This window comes from Cynoglossus semilaevis, chromosome W, assembly GCF_000523025.1.
Source record: "Cynoglossus semilaevis isolate Cse_v1.0 chromosome W, Cse_v1.0, whole genome shotgun sequence".
Taxonomy (NCBI): domain Eukaryota; kingdom Metazoa; phylum Chordata; class Actinopteri; order Pleuronectiformes; family Cynoglossidae; genus Cynoglossus; species Cynoglossus semilaevis.
Window position 1 is genome coordinate 7,373,527 of NC_024327.1, and position 7,960 is coordinate 7,381,486.

Genomic DNA, 7,960 nt, shown 5'->3' on the forward strand with positions numbered 1-7,960 from the left:
GCATATGAGGGATTCTTCTTGAGTGTTTTTGTCAGAGGCTTTAACCTTTGTCCCATCAGGAAATTAAACAGTTACTCCTTCAGGCGAGCAGTGTATAACAGCATTCATTTTGATGAGCATGTCTCTCCCACAACGTGGTAGTGGACAGGAGTTGGTTAACAGAAAGCCATGAGAAAATGTTTGATTTCCGCATCGTACCACAAGGGGTTCAGAAATCAGCAGAGTTTCAGTTGTCCCAGATACCCCAACCACAGTTTGACTTCGTTTTGATCTTGGAAGGGGAATGGAAGCCGGCAAGGTGGAACAGGTGGCTCCTGTATCGACCAAACTATGAATCTGCTCATTCTCCACTTGATATGCCAACTGTGGTTCTGCCGTGGGTCAGGCCCCCCTATTGTTGTGGTGGAAAAGAGGGCCCCATAAAGGAATTGGGTGCTGTTACTGAAGGTTGAGACTGTTGAGGTGGATAAGCCATTTGTTGTTGAGGCATGTTCTGCCTAGTATTTATTGAACAAAAGCGAGACCAATGTCCTTTGGGCCACATGCCAGCAGGTGTTGCTGCCTCTCCGAGGTCCTCCTCGAGATTTTCAATATTAGTTTGTGAGTCAGCAAGTTTTAAATGTTGTGTCTGTGATCGTGTAACCATTGTTCCTTTTACTCCTACTGGTTCTTCATTTTCTTCTTCCTTATCTTCATCTTCCTCACTTTCTTCAGATGACATAGCGATAATGAAGGATGATTCATTTTGTGGTTTCTGTTTTTTTCTCCCAGTTCTTCCTTTATTTGGTTTTGCAACCATTGTTCACTTTCTTCCTCTTTTTGTGTGTTCGACCAACTTCCTGTTTCGTCCACCACGTCTTTCAGCAGTCATATTGCATTTTGAGTCATCGTCATCACTGTCATCACAATCACATTCTTGTTCCCGTAACTTTTCTTCTGCTTGCTGTTGTTCTTTCTTGTAATGGTTGCACATTTTACGCTGCCAATTCCATTGTGCAGTCTGTTCCTGTTTGTCTCTTATTAGCTGTTCCTTTTCATGACTGTCCTCAGCAGTCTCCAAGGCTCCTTCAATTCTGTGAAGGGCTCTCTCCAGCTTTTCAATAGTGGCGGCTGTTTCACGTCTTTTCTGTTCTATTTCATGTATGTTTTGGTAGGTGTCATCGTAATTAGGATCGTTAGAACATTGATCGGACCAATGATCCACCGCGCCCTTCAATGAGGGTGCAGTGGCCGTGGCTGCTTGCAGTTTTTTGTCAGTCGTTTTAGTCTGCAGACTTCCTGCTTCATCATCATCTCTCTCCGTCAACTTTCCGTCAAGCTGAATATTTCCTATAAAATTCAGTAGTGGGTTAAGACCAGATGGCTCTGGGGCACTTGCTTGGGGAAAATATGACAGAGGTGCCGTGAGCTCCGCTGGTTCAAAAGCCGTAACAACGTTAAGCAATATTGCAGTAGAATTTGTTGTCTTCACCCTCCTGTCTTTATCAGCTTCCTCCATTTTGCAGAGAGCAGAAAATTTAGATTATTGAATATACAGTATTTTCAGGAAAGGTTACTGTTTACCTTTATCAGGCACCTGTTTTCGCTCGGCAGGATTCACAAGGAGAGGTTTGCCCTTTTAATTATTTCAGATCCAAATCAGTCCCCTTTCAAATCATGTCGGGGTCACCAATTTGTTGGCGTTTTCCGTCCCCCAACCTTTGGGCGGCAGGACCCAACTCGTCCCGTGTGCGTATATCAGGGACACAGTCAATGCAGACAATATTAATGATAAATCACTACAAACGTGAAATGAGCAAACCACTTTAATTGTTCAACAGTGCATTTACAGAGAACTTTGGTTTCATTGACAAGTCACCGCGAACGGATCGTGTCTCCCTCTCTGGATGTCAATACGCACAAGCAGTTGCATGTGTGATGTCGACGAAGCAGAAGAACGAATGCTCTCACTGTGTTCAGTGTCTCAGACTCTCCTTTGTCAAGCTGCCCCCTCAGTGAGCTTATCTCTGTTACCAGATTAGGATTTTTTTTCGAAACTCAGTGTGATTCAGTGGCTGAGGCAGGGTGCAGTGTCTACAGTTGGCTGAACATGGTTATACAAAATGGCGATTAATACAAAATGGTGGATATATTTTAACATCATTTAGCCTATTGCATTTGGCAGCACACTGAACTTTTGCTGCAGTGCAGTGCATCACCATTGCTCAATATGAGTCAGGGGAATGATGCTCATACAGTATTTGGCAGATTACTTTTTAAAATGATTGCCACATTTTTAACTTACAAAAGCTGTCACAGATAATATAAACACCCTGCTATTTTTATTTATGTTTTTACTCAGTATTAGTTTTTATAAAAAAAGGAACCATAAATATTACCATTTTAAACCATTAAGCTGTGGAATGACTGCAAACATGCAGTTTCCTCCTTGTGGTGCTTTAAAATAAATCACCTGGAGTTTTGTCTTTTTTTCCGAAGGGCCACTCAGCCAGTCATCCCATTCAGTGATTTTCTTGGTAAATTATTAGCAGTGAGCATTGACACAGACACAGGGTGTGTATTTTGGAATGGTAAAAGTTGTGGACATCACACACAAACCTCGTCTCTCTGTTCCCTGAGGATAAATGCAAGTATGACATCCAACAAAATAGAAAAGAAGTGTTAAGTTTTGCAACGGGCTGTTCAAAAAGATAAGGCTTATAGTCTCGTCGCCCTCAGGCCGCTGTAGGAAAATGGTGAAGATAGGAATCATTCACTTTGTTGACAGGGATATTTGTCTAATGGCCGCCGTTTGCATATGTGCAGACGGCAGAGATGGACAGCATTAATGACGGCAATCACTTTTCCAAATGAAGCCACATCTCTGGTTAAAATCTCTCTTGTCTCTCTTGTCACTGGCTGAAGAGCATCAGCTGTGTGTGGTGTAATAAGGTGGCTGTCAGGTTTGATGGTTTCCAGGTCATCTGTAAAATGAATGGATTTTGGTGTATTTACCTGGAAAATGAAAGGATACTGTTGTATATAGGAGGGCACTGGACTCTTTGTACTGAGACTTCTGTGCAGGGAGGGAAGACCAGAGGGAATCAGGTTTTATGATATCCATGGATCATCTCCACCAGACCTTCTCTGGTGGAGATGATACATGGATATCATAAAACCTGATTTATGGACCAGGCCGTTACATCAAACAATGTTGAACAACGGCTGATGTCAGGGCATTTTCCCCCCTTCAGTTCCCCCCGGCAGAGTGTGGACAAGTGTTCCTGCAAAATGTGTGCATGTGTCTGTGTCCGTACATGCACGGACATCTGTTGGTTTTAGACAAAGATGTCAAGCTGTCAGCATTTGAGTGCTGCTATTAAAAACAGACTTAGTTTTCTTTCTCATGTGATTCTATAGCTAATATTTGTGCTGTTTCATTTCCTCTTAATACATTCAATGTTACAAATTTGCACTTTAGGATCAGAGAGTAGAATAGAGATTAACCTCTAAGGTTTTGAGTCTTGTAATGTACAGTGGTAAAAAAAGTTTGGGCACCCCTGATCATTTTCAAGATTTTCCTTGGATGGATGGATCATTGGTTGTTCGGAACAGCAATTTCAATTAAATATATTATATAGCAAACAAACACAGTGATATTTAAGAAGTGAAGTGAAATGAAGTTTATAGGATTTACAGAAAGTGTGCAATAATTACTTAATCAAAAGTAGGCAGGTGCATAAATTTGGGCACCCCAACAGAAAAATTACATCAATATTTAGAAGATCCTCCTTTTGCAGAAATAACAGCCTCTAAACGCTTCCTATAGCTTCCAATGAGGGTCTGGATTCTGGTTGAAGATATTTTTGACCATTCTTCTTTACAAAACATCTCCAGTTCAGTCAGGTTTGATGGTTTCCGAGGCCTAAGTAACCTCCCATAACGGCTGCGCCGAACTTCGTTGCCAACAGCTGGCTGTAGAACCACTTCCACGGCCGGACCTGTAAAAGAACTCCCGGCCTGTGAGGGCACAGGTCGAAACCTGGAGGGGGGGGCGACCCCGACAGGAAACCTGGGCCGGAAACAACGCGAGCAAGCCACCATGTGCGCCGGCTTCAGTCTGTCCCCCCACCTCCAGCACCCTGAACGGGTGGTTGTATGGGAGGTTTGGGGCGAACGGTAAGCGTCGTGACGTATAAAAATGAAACGAGCGCTCACACAAGCCGTTAGCCTGGGGATGATACGTGGTAGTACAGTGAACCTGCATGCTCAGAGACCCAGCTCGCTGTGTCCACAGCTCAGAAATAAACTGGGGTCCCCTGTCAGAGGTGATGTCCGATGTGGTCCTGAAACGCGTGAGCTACGTCCGCGGCCAATGGGTATGACAGAGGAACGGCCTACGGCCACCTGGTGGTCCTGTCCACCATAGTCAGCAGGTGCGTCTGCAAGGGGGGCAAGGGGCCCACCAAGTCACGTGATCGAACCGCCGAGCGGGAATTGCAAATGGCTGGAGTGGTGCTTTAGTGTGCTGGTGAATCTTAGCGCGCTGACACGCCACACATGCAGCCGCCCACTCTTTGATCTCCTTCCGCAGGCCAGGCCATACAAATTTGGAGCTGAAAAGTTTCACCAATGAGTTTTTCCCGGGTGCGAGAGGGAGTGCACTGAATCGAAAACTCAATGCCGCCACGCCACAGAAACCACCGGGCCGCCGTCGCACAGGGCCGTGTCCTCGAGCTGCAGGGCCGTATCTGCGGTTTTAAGGGCCCGGATGTCTGGATGGCCTGGCTGGTCTGCAGGCATGGACGGAGGGCACTTTGGAGGGCAAAGGAGCCGTGCCCTGCGCGGAAATACGATGGCCCAGGAAGTCGATGACCGGCAAACCGAACTGGCACTTTGCGAGGTTGATAATCAAGCGCGAAAACCGGCGGACCGTTTGTAGGAATGAAACCCGTTAGCACACAAAATCTGCACCTAATAGTAGTAGTAATAGCACAAATCACAAAGTCCCACTGAAACTAGCGTCTGCTGAAACAAACAGTCACAGACCTGGTACCAAATGACGCAATCGACGATCCGTTAGCAGCACTCAGCTGCGTTTCCCGATGCTGCAAATGTGCACGGTGGAGTGCAGCGCCGAGCCTTGTTGCCGAAACGCCGGTGGAAGAAACACAACTCACCGCTGCGCTGTCCTCGGGTGGAAACTCCCGCAATGATCGCCAACGATCGCCTCCCCGCGTCCTCCGTTGCCAGCTGTGGGGAATCCGATTCCACGCTCTGCACGGAGAAACGTCTGGTAGCCAGCTGGACCCGATCAGCCTCTTCCGCCAAACCGCGATGATCGCCGGCGAGGAGGCACGGAGAGTTGGACAAGGTGGCGCGCACCGTAGGCGGGAGCATAAAATCGCCGTCATCTGAGCCGAGCAACGACAGCATATTGTCCATGAGGTCCATCGCCCACCGGGGTGGGTTCGGCATAGGATGCTATGGGAGTGACACAAAGTGTCCACTTACTGAGACATGTTCACGATCAGCGGTGCAGGGGAAAACAGCTGTGTGACCTGCCAGGACAGAATCAACCTAAGACAAAAATGACAAGTATTTAATGAGTGCTTTTGAAAATGGCGGCTTTATTACAGTGTGTCCATGACCACAACTGCATTGTGAGGAATAGTCCTCTGTCAGTCTGTCTATTTTTGTGTGTGTTTGTGAATGGGAAAATCTCCAAGGCAACGGGCAGGGAAAGATTGTGCTCCCATTTGGAAAAGTTTTACAAGGCAACATTGATGAGCAGAAATACTGTAGATTGAACACTGTTTAATGATACTTCAAATTATTATCTTTGAATGATGTTTTCTATAAATGAATAATATTCTGCCATTTTAAACTTGCTGATCAGTGGAATTTTAGACAATTTTACACAGACCAACTAAAATTTGAAAAAAAAAGTCTGCATTTTTTTCTGAAGTGAGTTGAAATGCCCCAGTCCTGCAAGTGGCAAAATGCAAACCAAATGAGGAACGTTTTAGTTCTTCTAAAGCCTGGTTGTGATTCCAAAGAGCGTTTTACAAATCCCGACAGAGAGGAAACTATGTGCTCACTTGGATAGTTTACACCCAACCACTGAATTAATCCTGTGCTTCTCCCAGACTGACGAAAATCTTCTCATCATCTAAAAAAGGTCTCTCATTGAAGTAATGGTTTGTTGCACTTCCATTTTGCACTGGCTCTTTGAATAGTGATTAGGTGCAAGTGCTGAGTCATTTTTTTTTTACTGTTTGAATTTCAGAACCATCTGGAGCTTCTGGCCTTTAAATCTGGCCTGTTTCTAATGTCACTCATTATCTGATTTTCCTAGAGGATCCACAGCTGGAACCTGGGAAACATGCCTTAAATCTGTCATGTTGTCAACTCAGTCAGCTTTGCTTAAAGTGAGACATCCAGAGGTCCCTGGCAGTTAACTGTCACCTCACAGCGATATGAGGTATTCCCATAGTGCTTTGCTGTTACCAGTTGACCAATAATATATAATAATAATAATAATAATAAAGCAAGAGCTCTCAGTATAAATAAATAAAAAGTAAACATGCTAATTACATTTGGACATACAATTCATTCATCTAATGAAAGTCTCCATAAATTGTCTTGGTAACTGTCCTGCAATTTGAACTGGGACATTAGTGGAGGTGGTTTGTTCAGCAATAATGGTTTATAGAAAAATCTCCATAGAAACATTCATTTCTTCAGAAAACAATGAAAATGGGTTGCTTAGAAGGCAAGGGATTCCTCACCAGGAATACACACTTCACAGGTCAGCTGTCAATTACAGCGGGACAGGGTTGTATCTACAAAGTCTGTGGAAGAAGTTTGGGAAGTCAATTAAAAAACCTCTGAGCACTCGTACATCACAATATGAAGTCACATCCTGTGGAGTTTTATCTTGAGCCATTATCTTTTAACTTTTGTTACTACTGAACCCCACATGCTTGCAGAAGAAAAATATTTTTTTAAAGAAATTCCTAGTCACTGCATATCATGACTAAATAATTCAATTTTTTTATGTTCTTTTCAGGTGCACTTGGGCTCTGTGGACCTCCAAGCAGCTCCAGACCCACTTGATTTAAACCAGGTGTAGGTGCAATGGGCCGAGTGCTGCTTGAGAGCACTCAGTGTTGTTAACCAGTCTCAAATTAATAACATGATCAGTCTCATTAAAGTTATCTTTAATTATTATGGTACTACTAATATAGTATTATAATATACAATACTGTATTACAAATATACTATAATCAATAGTATTCAACAACAATTAAATATCTGAAGGATTTTCTGGAGTTCTTGGCAAATTGGGTGGCTTCAATGAATAAAGTAACAGACAAACAGTTTACAAAAATAATCAAATTTATTAATACAACACTGTCAAGTTAATGACGGTGATTGAACTCAAACAATGATCACAACAATGAAACAGTGCTTGTGATGTTATCACAGTATATGGGGGAAGGGAGGTGTACCGCGTGGTCTACTCAAGACAAAAGACTTCGTCGGAGTTTTCCTGATCCCAATACTTATAACGTTACCACTGAAGTTAACACTGAAACACTGACGGTGTACAAGAGTATAACACCGAGTAAGGGGGTTAGAAAAGAAGATAGCGCACGCAACAGCCTAGCTATAAAAGCAGCACAGATTTCAGACAACACAATTCAATGAGACTCCGTGTTTTCAATGTGCGCACTTAAACTGTCCCTAAGTTTAAATAGCCTTAACAAAACTACAGATAAAACTAACGTGCCCAAATGCCAGCCTTACTGTAGTGAAGGTCTGTTCGTATTTAGAGGGTAGTAGAAGGTCCGCACTCCTTTGGTCCTTGCCAGAGTTGGGGACGTCCGTCTGGTTCCACTGTGTGCAGAGAGTCCTCTTGGTTCCGAAAGTCCGCTTCGGGAGGAAAAGTCTCTGATTGTCGATGTGCCGGTTCACA